This window comes from Zootoca vivipara, chromosome 12 (genome assembly GCF_963506605.1).
Source record: "Zootoca vivipara chromosome 12, rZooViv1.1, whole genome shotgun sequence".
Lineage (NCBI taxonomy): Eukaryota > Metazoa > Chordata > Lepidosauria > Squamata > Lacertidae > Zootoca > Zootoca vivipara.
The window spans coordinates 44,597,000-44,612,186 of NC_083287.1; positions in this window are offsets into that span (position 1 = coordinate 44,597,000).

A 15,187-nucleotide genomic window follows, 5' to 3' on the forward strand; every position below is an offset into this window, starting at 1 on the left:
GAAGCCTCCTGGACTTGTTCAAAGCTTTAGAGCAGTGCCCGCCACGCCAAACACGCCTCTGCAACAGGCAGGACCACAGCAGCGTCATCCCAGGGAAGGAAGCCAGCAACTTATCAAAGTCCCCAAAAATGCTCAATTTCAAGTCTACGGCGTTCCTGTATGCCAAATCATTCTCCCCCAGCTGTATGACCAGCGCGTGGGGGGGGCCCAACTGAAGCAGCCCTGGCCTGGATTGCCGGTAAAAGTTCACTCCAACGCATCCCCCTCCGGGAAATCCACGAAACCTTCACATTTTCTGGGAGGCCAAGACCGTTCCCCAGACCCGTTTCAACCGCCCTTTTCTGGGCCCAATGGATGATGCTGTGACCCGCTATCCACACCGAGATGTGGGGCCCACCTGAAAAGGAAAATGACAGGCGGGGATCAATATGGGGAGAGGGCTTAAGGGGTGGGGCGCAGGTAGCCCTTATAAGCGTTCGATTTCCACCTCCCCAGCTCCTGAATCCTTTCAGACGACAAACCCATATGCATAGCGGAGGTGGCTGCCCCAATACGAAAGGAATGGGCAGAGAATTGGCTGGGTTCCAGGCCACAAGCTGCTATGGCTTTACGTAGGACCCGAGTGAACTGGGCACGCGTGAGTTTGGACTTGTCTTCGTGAACCAACAGCGGGTCAGTGCCAGCTGGCCTCAGGGAAAGGAAACGTCTTAGATCTAGCACCGGACATGGGCCTTGACTGCCAGTTGCTGGCAGGCGAATGGTGGCACCCATTCCCCGCTGGTCAGTCTTTGATCGTCGAATGTGCACGACCGCTAAGGAATTGGACAAGGACACATCCTGCATCCTGATCCCCCGGGAAAGACCATTAGGGTGGTCTTCGCACACTACTTCTCCAACCCTTAGGGCTCCAAAAAATGCTAAGGAAAAGGCTGCTGCAAAGAGACTAGATTCGTAGTCGGACCAGCAGAGGGCGCGCAAGTGGGTGTGAATTTGACACAGCAGATCAAACGTGATGGGCCTTCTTGAGTCGCAAGCCGGCGGTTGCAACCTGCGCCATCCTTCCATGGCCCTGCGAAGATGGAAATTATCACAGGGGTCCCTGGAGTATAGTGATTTGCAAAAGAATGATATGGCTGCTGTGTGCAAATTAAGTGTTTTCGCTGCGCGACCCAGATCCCTGAGGTGAACCACATACTGCATGACCTCCCTTTCTGAAGGGGGGTCAAGCGGTGCGGGAATGGGACCTTTACGTCTGAAACTTAGAAATTCGTTCCACGCGCGCCTATATGAGCTCAACGTGGAGGGGGCAACAGACGCAAATACTCCCTTCAAGATTTCTCGCTCCCAAGGCTCCATAGGGACTCCGGGAATGGCTCTGGCCACTGCTGTGCCTCCGGTGCCAACGAGCGGAAGCGGTCCATCTGGAAATGAGACAATGCATCCGCGATATCGTTATTTACCCCTGGAACGAACTTTGCTGTGAATTGCATGTTCAGTTGCAAGCTGCGCAGCACAAAAGCCCGAAGAAGGGCAGAGACTCTGTTGGAACGGGATGATTGCCGTGAAAGAACACTAACCACCGCCTGATTGTCAGTCCTAAAGCAGACCCGGCGGTTCCTGAATTCCTCAGCCCACAAGTGCACCGCGGCGACTATTGGAAAGAATTCTAAGAAAGTTAAATCACGTGTGATGTCTGAGTCATGCCAACTTGCTGGCCAAGGCTGAGCGCACCATCTGCCCTTAAAGTAAACTCCAAAACCCAGGGAGCCTGCTGCGTCCGACTGCACCTGGAAATCAGAACTCAAGCTCAGATTGTCCTGCCAAAGTGACACCCCGTTGAAGTGGTCGAGAAAGGTCAGCCAGGCCTCAAGGTCGGCTCTTACCCCTTTGGGCAAGCGGACTCTATGGTATGGCCGCTTGAGACCCACAGTCAACCTGGCTAGACGACGGCAGAAAGGGCGTCCCGGCGAAATGACCCTGCATGCGAAGTTAAGATGGCCAAGCAGGGATTGAATTTGTCTAAGGGTAACCTTTTTGAGGAGGATGAGCTGCGAGATTAGTTCCTTAAGGGCAGTGAGCTTATCCATGGGTAAGCGCGATGTTTGCGCCACGGTGTCCAACTCTATCCCTAAATAAGTTAATCTAACCACGGGCCCTTCGGTTTTATCGGCCGCCAGGGGCACCCCAAGTTCCTGAGTAAGGGCAGCGAAGGCCTGCATAAGGCCTGCGCAGTCCGCGTTATTTCCCTTTCCCACGAAGAGAAAGTCGTCTAAGTAATGTGTGACGCCCGCTAAACCTGTTCTAAAGCGGAGGGCCCAGTCCAGAAACGTGCTGAAAGCCTCAAATGCTGCGCACGCAACCGAACAGCCCATGGGCATGGCTTTGTCTATGAAGTACGCCCCCTCAAACCTGAAGCCCAACCATTTGAAGTCCCGAGGGTGCACTGGCAGAAGGCGAAAGGCCGACTCTATATCGCATTTGGCCATCAAGGCCCCTTTCCCAAATTGTCTTACCAACCTAACGGCTTGGTCAAAGGAAGCGTATTTCACGGTACAAAGCTCCTGCGGGATTCCGTCGTTTACCGATTTACCAATAGGGAAAGAGAGGTTGTGAATGAGTCTGAATTCACCCGGAGTCTTTTTTGGGACGATACCTAGGGGGGAAATGTGGAGTCCGGGGATGGGTGGTGCGTCAAAGGGGCCCGCCACCCGACCAGCAGCTATTTCCTTATTGATTTTCTTAACCGCAATGTCTGGCCTCTCCCGCAGAGACTTTTGGTTGGGCGGGTCACCCGACAAAGGCGGGGAAAGCACCGGGATTCTGAAACCTTGAGAGAAACCTTCCCAGATGTAGGTGGACGCACTTCTGTTGGGGTAGAGGTCTAGGAGTGAACGCAGGGGGGAAAGCTTTATGGGGGAGCGTGCTATCGTTAGGGATGTGTTAGTATCTGTTTTGGCCAGGGGCTGGTCCTTGCGCACCTCCTTGAGGGTTCCTTGAGCCCTGGTTGGAGCCACCGCCTCTTCCCCCCCGAAAGGGCTGCCTCCCCTTGAAGCAAGATACCCCAGGGTGCTGTCCGAGACACTTGTCGCACTCATGCGCGTACTTACAATTGGGCCTCTGACAAAGGCCCCTGTTAAATTCCCAGCAGACCCTACGACGGGGGTCCTTCCTGGGTTCCAACCTGAGAGACTTTTGTGGCTCCGCCTGCTTCTTTTCAACATAGGGGACCACGTGGTTGCTCCAGAAGTGCTGATTCCTCTGGTCCCAGCGAGTCTTTGAGTTTTGAGAGGCGTTTCTACGAAAATCTTCATCATAGTTTAGTGCCGCCGCCTCCCCAGCCATTGAATAGGCCAACCTGACATCCGCTATGTAAGCCATCAAGTGCATGGCCCTCTTGGGGTACGCTGCCGAAATCACAGCCACCCAAATATGTATGCCCTCATGCCAATTCTCAAATGTACGCTCAGCGCGCGGGGTTCTAAACTTGCGCCTGCCATACTGCTTCCTCTTCTCCCCTTTTCCTAACATGTGCGACAAGGGCAGGAGAGTGAAGACATCTATGAAATCCCCGTTCAGTATCTTTTCCCGCTTACGGTTTGAAAGGTGGGACCCCAGCACTATATCAGTGTCTGCACAAGTGGAGACTTTCACATCAGGAACCACAGCACCTCCCCGACACTCTATCGTACCATTAAAGGACTTCCGATGGGAGCTAGCCCTCCTCCTATGCACCCAGGCCGGGAGGCCCATCTGGTCCTCAGCCACCCCCCAATAGTCCTCCATAGGGATTTCCGCGTCTGAGTCGGAAGACGTACCAGATTCATCATCGGAGTCCTCCTTCCTGCTGCGCTTCCGCTTGTCGGTCTTCTTCTTCGCCTTCCCGCCTTGATGCCCTTCTTCGGTGGCTGGGGCCACACTGGCGGGCCCGGGCCCCAGGCCGATGGCCTCTGGTGCCGAGCTTGAACCTGCAGCCGCCTGAGACCTGAGGAGATCTGAAACAGACTGAGCAGACAGGAGGGGGGACGGTGGGGGACGACCCAAGTCCTGAGAGGAGTCATGTGGACCTTGGTGGGAGATGTGAGCACCTGCTTGCGCTGCCTGCGCCACGTTGGCAACCTGCTGGGAGTTATGGATGAAGGAAGATGAACCCTGCGAGACAACACTAACCTGTTGAGAAGACTGCACTAAGGGCTGGATCTGATGCGGGTTAGCCATTAAGGAGGCTCCCATAGCCTGCTGAGAAGGCTGCGCTGTAACCTGAACCTGAAGAGGGTTAGGCATGAAGGAGGCAGCCGCAGCCTGGGCCTGATGAGGGTTAGACATGCAGGAGGCCGATGTGCCCCCTCGTGCTTCCGTGTCCTGCCGCTGACTAGGGAACAAAGCGGCAGACCCGCTGATAGCGTCCACACTACTGACCTGAGAACTAAGTTGGGAAAAATTATTCGTGAAAGACGCAGATGTGCCCGGGCGGGCACCATCGTCCTGCTGCGTGCTGGTAAGCAAGGGGCCAGGAGCTCCCCCACTGCTAGTCTGAGAACTAAAAAGGGAGAAATTAGAGGAGGTAGATGCCTGACTATTTTCCAGAGGAGTCTCGAGGACACAGGCCTGGGAGCTGGCAGCACTATTCTGCGACGCCCGGTTCGCAGAGGCGAGAGAGACACACAACGGGGCCAAAGTACTGCACAATGGACCTAGCTGATTACAGATATTCTGCAAATTAGAAGCCACCTGGGCCAAGGCTTCGGGGTTGAAAGCCGGGGCAGGGCCTGCAGCCGTGAGGTCAGTGTTGGCTGGGGGGGCTGCACCCTTGGATTTGTTGCGCAGGCTGCGGCCAGCCATGGTCCTGCGAGCTATAGCGGGCCTAACTAAGGTAACAGGCAGAGTTGAAAAGAGCCAACAAGAAAATAATGAGAAGAAGCGCAAACAAATAGGAATTAACTTACTACGTGCGTTAATTAATGCCCACGCAACCCCCAACCACGTTTAAGCAAGGCCCAGATATTTAGCAAGGTCCACCAACAATGCAGGGTATTATATAATTAAGCCAATTAATTTCCTTGATGCCGTAAAGCAACCCCGATACCAATCAACCAAATACCTGATGAATTAATGAAAGTGAATTAATCAAAAGCCACACAGGTAGAGATAAACTGGTTAAACAACAGCTGATTGATAAAGCCAGAAACCAATGTCAAGCAATTAAATAAAACGGTAACTGAAGCACCAATAAACTTGGGTAAAACCTAGCAATCCAATTTGTAAGCACTGACCGAGTACCACAGAAGCAAGGCTCAGTTTGGAAGCGGACAGAAGAGGAGCCAGCAAGAATATGCGGCCAAGCTTGCCGCTGAAGTGACCCTCCCAAAATGGCCGCTGCAGCCGGCACACGTGGCCACTCTCAAAATGGCGGCCGCTGGGAATCACCCTCTCAAAATGGCCGCTGAAGCCGGCACACGTGGCCACTCTCAAAATGGCGGCCGCTGGGAATGACCCACTCAAAATGGCTACCACAGCCGGGACACGCGGCCACTCTCAAAATGGCGGCCGCTGGAAATGACACACTCAAAATGGCTACCACAACTGGGACACGTGGCCACTCTCAAAATGGCGGCCGCTGGCAATGACACACTCAAAATGGCTACCGCAGCAGGGACACGTGGCCACTCTTAAAATGGCTCCCTGCGCTGCCTCAGCCAGCTCACGCGACCACGGGGGGTGTTTCTAGATACTAAATATTAATTCCCGAATTATTAATTCCGAAAGGTATGCAATGGCCCGTGCGCGGGCTAGCTCACCCCTCAGCCGATGTAGCCCCGAAGATTCCGGCGCCGCTGGCGGAGCACGAGCGGGGAGGCAGCCGCCTCGACCCTGCAGGCGATGGTACTCCCTTGCTGGACCGCTGGAAGAAGAATCGAGGGCTGGAAGCGCAGGGGGGGAAGCGCAATGCGACGCAGCAGGGCGCGGCGGCTCGAACAGCAGCCGCGGCACGAAAGACAAAGGGCGCTCCGAGACTCCCGCTCGGAGTAGACGTAGCCCCAGGCGCTTCCTTCGCAAACAGGGACCGCAGGAGAGGCCCAGGAACGCCGCAAGAAACGCGGGGGCCTGCGGGCGGCTGGAGACTCGGTTCCCTCTAACGCGGAGGCTGCCAGCGGCTGGGAACTCGGCCGAACGGAGGCAAGGAGGCGAGCGCGCTCGCAAGCCGCTTCCCAGCTGATCGGCGCTGCGTGGGGGGGGAGCCGGCCGCGGCAGATGAGGGACGATCGAGGCTCAGGAATAACGAACCTAAATAGGAAGGCAAACAAACAACAAAAAACAAAACAAGCAGCCAGGCAATGAAGGCGACGAAGGCAAAGCAAGAGCTGAACTTCTTGCTCTAGGATCCGGGGCGAAAGAGGATGCGCTCCCGCCCCGTCCCAGTTTAAATGGATGGAAGCCCCGCCCCGGCTGACCCGATTGGCCAGCCAGCTTATGACGTGGCGGGGATTCCCCCTCTCGCGAGAGGGCTGAGTCTCAGCCCCCTCGCGAGGGTTCTGTCGGGCCAAGCCCACAACCCCACCTCCGTGTCAGCGGAAGTGGTTTTCTCTGATCTAACACAGGATCCTTGATTTCCCTTTGACATTTAATTGAGTCTCATTTGTGACATGCTTGGCTTTGTCCCATAATGTAAAATTCTCTGATTGGGTGATATATCAAGGAGAATTCAGCTAACTGTGCTATCTGTAGCTTACAAAAAAAAATTAACTACACTCTTCGCTGCATATCTATACCTAATAACAATAATGATGATGATGACCGAAGTATTCCAGGGGGAGAAACTCTCCCTGGGATAGTTTGGCTGTCTGCATACCACCCCCCGTTTCTATAAATGAACCTTAACTGGAAGCAAAGAACTATTTGGAATGCCAAGGTCCACATTTTCCACAATGTAGCATAGCCAATCACTGTGGGACTCTTTCATTAAATGAGACAGTTAGAAACCACAGCCTTTCCCTTCTATATTGCCTGCAATAAACTATATTCAAAGCACTTCGTATTTCATTAAAATTATCAGCAGAACAATTTTCATCGTATGTTATTTCTGCTTTTAATAAAAATGGGGGTCTTGAAAAAAGAATCTCCGAAAATGTATCTCTCCCTCTCTTTTTCTTCTTTACAATTATGGCCCTGAATATTCCCACAAACGAGGAAATGACCCATAAATTGAGTTATGAAGGTCATAGTCTATGAAGTACAGATATTTTCCATATTTCTACCACCAAAAAAGAGAGAGGTATTGTCAGCTCTCCTTGACAGAAACGACTTTTGTTCATGCTGAATTTAAAGCCTATGTATCAGGTTTGGGGGGATAAAGATGGTTTTCAGAAGTCTGTATAGACTTTGAAGTGAAGGCTTTTAAAAACCCTCTATGTACTTGATTCTTTTCTTATTTCCCCCCTTATTTTTAAGCATCCTAAGCCACCAACAATAGCCCTCTTTAAATCGCCAAGTAAAAAAAGTAGTTTTGAAAGCTTTCTTTTACGTGATGCTACAGCTGTGACAATTAGATTATTCCTCTGTGATGCTGTCTATTGTTTGCTGATTAGAAGCTTTGAAACCAGGGAAACGATTAGATCAAAAATAGATGCTTTTGGGGGTGGGGAGAGAAATAGCATTCTGAAGAAAGATTAATGTTATTTATTATGATATCTCAGCTTCATTGTGCACATTGGTAAATATAAGCTTCGCTCCAGGTATCTCAGATGGGTGTCAAGTACTCTGGGGAAACTAGACATGAGGCTGCCTTATACAGAGACTGGCCACTCCTCTCTATATTCCAGTCTTGGCTACTTCTTTCTTTGCCAACCTGGTCCCCTCCAGCAGTTTTGGACTACTAGGGGCTGTGCCCCTGCTTGCATTGCTTGCCAACCCCACCCACCCACCCACCACACCTGCACCTTCTCGCAGCTCCTTCAGCTCCCATCCCCGTTGTCCATTGGTAAGAGGTTATGGGTGGCTCTGTCAATTTCGGTCCTCACAGCTCCTCATTTTCCCAGTCTTAAATTCAGTTCTCCACATCTCAGCAATTTGGGATTTTCTTCTATCGTCCTGAAAATTCATCAGCATTCAGTGTGAATTTCTCCAAATAAAAACACAGTTCTGCATGCTATTTTGCCCAATAGAAACACTCTTGCAAAACAATTTCCCTGAATGCAATGTGTTTCTGTATGTTGTTGTTGCTAAATATGCACATTTTTCTGCATATTACTTGGCTGTAGAACTACAATGCAAAATTCAGAGATGTGCAAATTTTGAAGGATGGCTGTGTCTCAGAAAATGCAATTTTGGTAGGTTCATATTGAAAAGCTACCTTAATCACACACACACACCCCAAATCCCTACCTCTTGGTGTGATGAGACAGACACTAGACTGCTCCAGATTGAGACTACTCACTCCAGGTGAGTTGAGTATTCTATTCAGAGAGGGGGAGCATAACTTCATGGCAGAGCAATTGCTTTGCATACATATTAATACAAAAAAGCTAGCTTATACTGAGTCCATCTAGCTCCACTACAGGGCAAAATGCCCCAGATTTGATCCTCAGAATCTCCAGTTAAAAGAGGTAGGAAAGAGTCCTCGAAGAGTTGGCTCCAGGAACACTAGTCCAAGGGCACCAATCTTTTTGGGACTGTGGGCATATTTGGAAAGTTGAGAAACTACCATGGGTGACATGACTACTAGCCATGATGGCTATCCTCCGTTTTCATAGTTAGAGGCAGTAATACCAGTCACGGGAAACCACAGGAGGGAGAAGAGTTCTTGTGCTCAGGTCCTGCTTGTCAGGATCCCACAGTCACCTGGTCGGCCACTGTAAGAACAGGATGCTGGACTAGATGGGCCATTGGCCTGATCCAGCAGGCTCATGTTCTTGTGAGAGTCTCAAAATGACTGCCATGAGTCTGTAGCATAACGGCTGCTACACCTAAACATTAGGAAGAACTTCCTGACAGTAAGAGCTGTTCGACAGTGGAATTTGCTGCCAAGGAGTGTGGTGGAGTCTCCTTCTTTGAAGGTCTTTAAGCAGAGGCTTGACAGCCGTATGTCAGGAATGCTTTGATGGTGTTTCCTGCTTGGCAGGGGGTTGGACTGGATGGCCCTTATGGTCTCTTAAAACTCTATGATTCTATGTTTCTACATCTAAAAGAGCAGGAAAGAAGGTACGAAATAATGTGGGCATGCCAGCCCCAACAAGGTGGGAGGAGGCGATCACCACACTGGCTCCCAGAGATAGGTTTTTGTGCTCTGCTCTTTTCAGAAGAGGTAAGAGTGGAGCATCCAAACCTGAAGATGTTCAAGACAGGAGAGGTTGATGTGGTGTTTTTAAGGGGTATTTTCTGAGACCTTTCACAGGGACTGGCAAGCACACTGGCGCCCATGGGTGCCATGTTGAGGACCCCTGTTCTGTGCTTGGTGCACCAATAGTCAGACTCAGCCGCCTGTAAAATCCCAACACACATTCATATTACAATCCAGTAATTTTCTCCGGGATGCAATTTACTTAAGTTTTCAAAATCAGTGATAATAAGTTAGTATTAAGGAACTGTCCCCTGAAGCAGGCAATAGATGATCATTAATATATGGAGCGCTACGTTCACATTTAGATGGTCTCCGTCTACTTTTTACTTTATTTTTCTTTAACAGTCTAAGTACGTTCTTTGTTTTAAACTTCGGAATTAGACAGGGACGCAAAAGATAAAGGAGATATTTAATTTGGGTCAAGAAGTTAAAAGGGGGCGAGGGAGGGGGAAACCGCTGATTACGCAGCACTGTAATTTGCAAATGTATAATCACATTATATTTCCCTCTGTCTGGAAAAGCTCTAGAATGGAAGTGTGTGAAATCTAAATGGCACAGGAGGGGTTCCTGCTGGGGGATGAAATGCCACCAGAGTGTGGAACTTTTGCCAACTACATCGTTCCCCCTCAAGTAAAGGTTAAGCCATGGATGATCCTTTAGAAGGGGGAGAGGGGGAAGTAATCCTGCGTTTGGGTGAAGGTTAAGTGGAAATGGAGAAAATATTCTTCAGTGTTCTTCAGAGCTGTCGCTTGGATGCCTCAGCCCCCCACCTTGCCTCTCTTTAAATGCTGTTTATCAGAATTCTTTACAAACCACTTTAATTGCTTTCTCCAGTATCTGCCTGCTTAGTTACAGCACCTCTCGTTCTGCAGGTGTCCCGTTGGAGATACCAAGGTTTTGGCCTCATCAGTCCCCTGCTGAGTCCTTTATCAGTTGCAGGCAGTGAGACTTCTGATTGGATTAGAGATTGATTATATAGTAATCATGCCATCTTGACAGGCAGACAGGCAGCTTGTGGTCAATGGGATCTTGTAATCAGCACTGGGATAATGAGATGCATACAGGCGGGCTCGTCGAACAGCAGGTTTCGACACACAAACCACCACTATATTTGGAAAGAGCCCATTTATATATCGGAGGGATGGAAGGGGAGAAACGGATAGGAGGCTTGCCAGGCAGAGACACTATGTTTTAGGTATTCCCCAGAGCGTTAAGGCTGCAGTTCAAAATCCAATCTGTGATCTGCAAAAGGCTCACCAGGAAGGACTCTGGGAGAGACTGGTGCTTGGTGTAGGAAGGAGATCCATCTTCTCACAAAGGCTGGGCCTGAATACATAGCCATGGTCCAAGAGAGAACATTGCCTCCTTGTGGATACTAATTCATCTTACTGTCGTAGTATTAGGAAATGATCAGGGCCATAACAAATGTTGCAATGTACAGTGGTACCTCGACTTACAAACGACTCGACAACCAATTTTTTTTACTTACGAATGGGGCAAATGGCCACACGCTTACGAATTTCTCGACATCTGAACAGAAACCGCAGCTGTTTTAGATAGGGTTTTTTCGACTTACAAATTTTTAGATTGGGTTGCTTCGATTTACAAATTTTTTCGTTTCCAATGCATTCCTATAGGAAATCATGTTTGCAATGGCGCTTTTCGACTTACGAATTTTTCAACCTATGAAGGTGCCTTTGAAATGGATTAAATTCATAAGTCGAGGCACCACTGTATGTTTATTTCATTTTATTTTATATATTGCATTTATATTCCACTGCTTCACCCCTAGGAACTAGCTCGAGGTGGTGCAAATGGTTCTCCCTCTCCTGATTTAATCCCCACTACCACCTTGTGAGGTTGGTTATACTGAGAGACAGTGAGTGGCCCACAGTTACCCAGAGAGCTTCATAGCCAGGTGGGGATTTCAACCCTGGTCTCTCCGGTTCTCATCTGACTTTCTAAGTACTTCACTACATTGGCTGTCACACTGGTTGCGACTCAAATATTTCAATAGAATATTAAATCTTGGGTGGGGAACCTCAAACTCCAGGGACCAGGTGTGGCCCTCCAGCCCTTTTAACCTGGCCCTCAAGACCCTCCCAAGGCCTACTTTGCACCCTTGTTCAGTGTTTTTTGCTGGGCCGGAATGTGCCCTCAAACTCTCGTGTTGCCATTTCTTGGTCTGGATGTAGAAAAGAGGGGGATATGAGAATTTGCACAAAACTAACCAACTGTATAAAGCTACAATTTGGATTCATTACTCCACCCACTTTTGCCTCTGGCCACACCCACTACAATGGGGCCCCTGGGAAGCTGCCCAGAAGGGAATGTGGCCCTTGGTCTGTGATTTGCCACCCCTGTCTCAAACAAGCCAATTGCAGCAAAGCCAGCACTGATGCATCTCTCTTCCTGTTCATTTCTTGGTTCTGTTGCCCTCCTTTCAACTTCCTGTCAAAACAAATGAGATTAGTTCTTTTCCCCGCACTGAGGGTAGTGGGAGAGGGGGCTAGTGACAGGCTCCGGGCAGGAGGGACCTTCTCCTGCTGCTGCTGCTCAGTGTAAATGGAAGTTCTGTAGGCAGCAGATACTGCAATCCTAACTGTAAACCTGTGAGTTTTTACACTATCACTCCAAATTCCCAGCAGTCACAAGAGATAGTGTGGAGACTCATATGGAGTTAGGAAGCTGCCATAGAATGACCATTGGCGCATTACCCAGACTGTGTGGTATTGGCTTTTTTGAGATTTCAGGCAAGAGACATTCCAGCCCTACCTGGAGATGGGGGTTGTTGTTGTTTTGTTGTTTATTGAATTTATATACCGCCCTATACCCAGGAGTCTCAGGGCTGTTCACAGAATAAACTCAAGATATAAAACCCCAAAATACATAATAAAAATTTACAAAACAACCCAATACACTCCCCCCAAAGAAAGCACATTTTAAAAGGGCATAGGAAGTCAATCAGATCAACCAAAGGCCTGGTTAATAAGGAACGTTTTTGCCTGGCGTCCAAAGGTGTATAATGAAGGCACCAGGTGAACTTCCCTGGAGAGAGCTTTCCACAGACGGGGAGCCACTGCAGAGAAGGCCCGTTCTTGTGTTGCCACCCTCCGGACCTCTCAAGGAGGAGGCACGCAAAGAAGGGCCTCAGAAGATGATCTCAGGGACAGAGTAGGTTCATATGGAAAGAGGTGGTCTTTGAGGTATATATATAATAATAATAATTTATTATTTAAACCCCACCCATCTGGCCGGGTTCCCCCAGCCACTCTGGGTGGCTTCCAACAAAATATTAAAATACAGAAACCCATCAAACATTAAAAGCCTCCCTAAACAGGGCTGCCTTGAGATGCCTTCTAAAGGTCTGGTAGTTGTTGTTCTCTTTGACATCTGGTGGGAGGACATTCCACAAGGTGGGTGCCACTACCAAGAAGGCCCTCTGCCTGGTTCCCTGTAACTTGGCTTCTCATAGCGAGAGAACTGCCAGAAGGCCCTCGGTGATGGACCTCAGTGTCCGGGCAGAACGATGGGGGTGGAGACGCTCCTTCAGGTATACTGGACTGAGGCCGTTTAGGGCTTTAAAGGTCAGCACCAACACTTTGAATTGTGCTCGGAAACGTACTGGTATTGTGGTCCTGAGCTGATTAAGGCTTTATAAGCCTAAGAAGATCAAACCTATCCATTCTTAAGGAAATCAGCCCTGAGTGCTCACTGGAAGGACAGATTGTGAAGCTGAGGCTCCAATACTTTGGCCACCTCATGAGAAGAAAAGACTCCCTGGAAAAGACCCTGATGTTGGGAAAGATTGAGGGCACTAGGAGAAGGGGACGACAGAGGACGAGGTGATTGGACAGTGTTCTCGAAGCTATGAACATGAGTTTGACCAAACTGCGGGAGGCAGTGCAAGACAGGAGTGCCTGGCGTGCTATGGTCCATGGGGTCACGAAGAGTTGGACACGACTAAACGACTAAACAACAACAAAGCCTAAACCAGCACTTTGAATTGGGCATGGAAACTAATTGGTAGCCAGTTGAATCTGGGACCTTCTGCACGCAAAGCAGATACAACGGAGCTATCACCTTTCACTATTATTAAGGAGGTTAAGACAATGCATGCTTTGCAGATCTTACCAGGCCCACCACATGGGTTGGGAGGCAAAACTCTGGCAGGCCGGATGCATCCTGGGAGCTATATAGTATCGTTGGTTGTAGATTTGGTCAGGTATACAATCTGTCGTGGCCTGGGTATCAGCTGGCAATTGAAGCGCCATCTTGACTTTTTCCTAAGCCACAGAATCTTCATGACGCAGAAAGCAGAGCTGATCTATGCAATTCTTGGTCTCAGTGGCCAAGACTCATAGGGCAACGAGCAAGAAGGTTGCTTGATAAGTCGAGTTCAAATCTAGCAGGGCCTGGCATTGTACTGCACAGCTAAACATTCTTAAGTATATAGTACATTTTTAAAGGCGTATTACTATCTCCTGAGAAAGAGAGACATATTTCACCATTTCTCTCAGCTTGTAAACATTTGCAGGTAGTCATTATCACATGCCCTCAGCTTGCAGGCTATAATTACCAAGCCTACTATTGCAGTGAATAGAACCCTAATCATGAAAGAAGGCTATTAACCTCCAGAAATTTAAGCAATATTATATATATTTTCCCCATAAGGGTGCATAACTACAAAATCTTGAATATATATATATATATATATATATATATATATATATATATATATAATACACACACACTTTTTGTTATATTTGGTTTACGTGTGTTTTTTTATTTAAAAAACTGCTTTGGAGGATTAGGATGAAAAAGTGCTTTAGTTCCCCCAAACTCTGTACAGTTTGAAATGTCAATTCTCAGAACATCTGAGTTCCTGAGAGGCTGGAATTAACAGGTTAAATCGCTTCATGAATTTGGAAGGGAAAGACTTTCTTCCAGATTAGAAGCTAAAAGTGACCCATCATTCCAATGGGTTGAAGTGGCCCTCTTCATTCCTATAAACCTAAACAAGGCACCCCCAAACTTCAGCCCTCCAGATGTTTTGGACTACAATTCCCATCTTCCCTGACCACTGGTCCTGTTAGCTAGGGATCATGGGAGTTGTAGGCCAAAACATCTGGAGGGCCGCAGTTTGGGGATGCCTGCTCTAAACCACTGGCTGGAAGCTGAGTCAAATCTAGTTTAGAAAAAGCTACCAGAGCCTCTCTTCTTCAAGTCACACATCCGGGGCCTCATGTGCACACGACAAATATATGATGTAGAAGATTGTATACATGCAGCTGTGTACACATAAGATTCCTCGACCTGTTGAAGATCCCCGATTGGCTAGGATTCTCCAACAGAGCAGAGAATCCTTTGCAGGGGTCATAGCCAACACGCACATCTGCATAGGTGGGGTGCGAGGAACAGGCACACTTCCTCATGCATGCATTGCCTAAGTGAAAGGGTTCATCTGAATCCGCCTATATGGCTCCATGATTCCCTTAGCATCTTTGTTTGCAGCACAGGACAGCCAAGTTTACATCCCCATGCATGCTTAAAGGTAAAGGTAAAGGGACCCCTGACCATTAGGTCCAGTCGTGACCGACTCTGGGGTTGCAGCGCTTATCTCGCGTTATTGGTCAAGGGAGCCAGCATACAGCTTTCCAGGTCATGTGGCCAGCATGACAAAGCTGCTTCTAGCGAACCAGAGCAGCACACGGAAACACTGTTTACCTTCCCGCTGTAGCAGTACCTATTTATCTACTTGCACTTTTAGGTGCTTTCGAACTGCTAGGTTGGCAGGAGCTGGGACTGAGCAACGGGAGCTCACCCTGTCGCAAGGATTCGAACTGCAAGCCC